At 43.4% G+C, this 3,044-nt stretch overlaps 1 protein-coding gene across 1 annotated transcript in view; it reads left to right on the top strand.

Moving 5' to 3' along the window:
* The window catches only part of LOC118400839 (otogelin-like protein), a 64,264-nt gene that overhangs the window by 44,419 nt on the left and 16,801 nt on the right, over window positions 1-3,044 (top strand).

Raw genomic sequence — 3,044 nt, 5'->3', positions numbered from 1 at the left:
TAGTCCCCCTAAGCTCATCACCAAGCTGGGGACCCTGGAATTGAATATCTCCTTCTGCAACTGAATCCTGGACTTCCTGATGGGCAGGCGACAGGCGGTGAGGGTAGGCAACAACACCTCCCCCACGCTGACCCTCAACATGTGGGCCCTCAGGTTGTTTTCTTAGTCCCTCCTGTACTCCCTGTTCAACCACAACTGTACACGACTCCAACACCATCATCAAGTTTGCTGATAACACGATGGTGGTAGGCCTGATCACCGACGGCAATGAAACAGCCTACAGAGAGGAGGTCAAAGACTTTTCAGTGTGGTACCAGGATAATAACTTCTCCTCAATGTCCGTGGAGACCAAGGAGGGCATGTCAGCGCCTCTTTCCACTTAAGAAGCTGAAAAGATTTGGCATGGGCCCTCAGATCCTCAAAAAGTTCTACAATTGATCCATCAAGAGCATCTTGACGGGCTGTATTACCGCTTGATATGGCAAATGCACCACCCTTGAAGACAAAGCGCTGCAGAAGGTGGTGTGGACAGCCCAGTACATCACTGTGGTCGAACTCCCTGCCATCCAGGACCTCTATATCAGGCGGTGTCAGAGAAAGGCCCAAAAATTGCAACCCAAGCCATACTGTTCACTCTGCCACCATCCGGCAAATGGTACCGGAGCATCGGCTCGGAACAACAGGCTCCTAGACAGTTTCTACACTCAACCCATAAGACTGATAGATAGTTAATTAAATGGTTACTCTGAGTATCTGCACTAACCCTATCTTGAACTGACTCTATGCACACTCACAAAACTATATATGCACACTATATACACACTCACACAAAACCCACACACATTCACATACACTACATACACACGCACGCACACACACACACACACACACACACATAATGACACAACACAAACACATGCACACGTACGCACGCACGCATGCATGCATACACACAGAAACACACACACACTTTTACACTCATGCTGCTGCTACCCTGTCCTTTATTTTACTCTTATTATTATCTATCCTAAAGCCCAGTTGCTTCAAGTACCTACAGTTGAAGTCGGAAGTTTACATACACCTTTGCCAAATACATTTAAACTCCGTTTTTCACAATTCCTGACATTTAATCCCAGTATAAAGTCACTGTCTTTGGTCAGTTAGGATTACCACTTTATTTTAAGAATGTGAAATGTCAGAATAATAGTAGAGAATTATTTATTTCAGTTTTATTTCTTTCATCACATTCCCAGTGGGTCAGCAGTTTACATACACTCAAATAGTATTTGGTAGCATTGCCTTTAAATTGCTTGACTTGGGTTAAACGTTTTGGGTAACCTTCCACAAGCTTCCCACAATAAGTTGGGTGAATATAGGCCCACTCCTCCTGACAGAGCTAGTGTAACTGAGTCAGGTTTGCAGGCCTCTTTGCTTGCACGCGCTTTTTTAGTTCTGCCCACAAATTTTCTATGGGATTTAGGTCGGGGCTTTGTGATGGCCAATCCAATACCTCAACTTTGTTGTCCATAAGCCATTTTGCCAGAACTTTAGAAGTATGCTTGGAGTCATTGTCCATTGGGAAGACCCATTTGAGACCAAGCTTTAACTTCCTGACTAATGTCTTGAGATGATGCTTCAATATATCCACATAATTTTCCTCCCTCATGAAGCCATCTATTTTGAGAAGTGCACCAGTCCCTTCTGCAGCAAAGCACCCCAACAACATGATGCTGCCACCCCCATGCTTCACGGTTGGAATGGTGTTCTTCGGCTTGCAAGCCACCCCCTTTTTCCTCCAAACATAACGATGGTCATTATGACCAAACAGTTCTATTTTTATTTCATCAGACCAGAGGACATTTCTCCAAGACATACAATCTTTGTCCCCATGTGCAGTTACAAACCATAGTCTGGCTTTTTATGGCGTTTTTGGAGCAGTGGCTTCTTCCTTGCTGTGCGGCCTTTCAGGTTATGTCGTTATAGGACTTGTTTTACTGTGGATATAGATACTTTGTACCTTTTTCCTCCAGCATCTTCACAAAGTCCTTTGCTGTTGTTCTGGGATTGATTTGCACATTTCGCACCAAAATACGTTAATCTCTTGGACACATCTCTTCCTGAGCGGTATGACGGCTGCGTGGTCCCATGGTGTTTATACTTGCGTACTATTGTTTGTACAGATGAACGTGGTACCTTCAGGCATTTGGAAATTGCTCCCAAGGATGAACCAGACTTGTGGAGGTCTTGGCCAATTTCTTTTGATTTTCCCATTATGTCAAGCAAAGAGACACGGAGTTTGAAGGTCGGCCTTGAAATAAATCCACAGGTACACCTCCAATTGACTCAAATGATGTCAATTAGCCTATCACATCATTTTCTGGAATTTCCCAAGCTGTTTAAAGGCACAGTCAACTATGTGTATGTATAGTTCTGACCCACTTGACCCAAGTAAAATAATCTGTCTGTAAACAATTGATGGAAAAATTACTTGTGTCATGCACAAAGTAGATGTCCTAACCTGTCAGGGATTTCCTCCTCTTCTTCCGAAGAGGAGAGGCGAAAAGGATCAATATGCGGCGTGGTAAGTGTCCATGGTTCTTTTAATACGTAAATGTACACATGAACACTACAAAACAATAAACATGGAAAACCTAAACAGCCCTATCTGGTGCAAACACAAAGACAGGAACAATCACCCACAAAACACTCAAAGAATATGGCTGCCTAAATATGGTTCCCAATCAGAGACAACTATAAACACCTGCATCTGATTGAGAACCACTCCAGACAGCCATAGACTTTGCTAGATACCCCCACTAAGCCACACACCCAATACCTAACAAAACCCCAAGACAAAACACACCACAATAAACCCATGTCACACCCCGGCCTGACCAAATAAATAAAGACAAACACAATATACTTCGACCAGGGCGTGACATAACCGACTTGCCAAAACTATAGTTTGTTAACAAAAAATGTGTGGAGTGGTTAAAAAACGAGTTTTAATGACTCCAACCTAAGTCTATGTAAACTTCTGACTT

Source organism: Oncorhynchus keta, chromosome 22 (assembly GCF_023373465.1).
Source record: "Oncorhynchus keta strain PuntledgeMale-10-30-2019 chromosome 22, Oket_V2, whole genome shotgun sequence".
Taxonomy (NCBI): Eukaryota; Metazoa; Chordata; class Actinopteri; order Salmoniformes; family Salmonidae; genus Oncorhynchus; species Oncorhynchus keta.
This window is presented reverse-complemented; position numbering and strand designations above follow the sequence as displayed.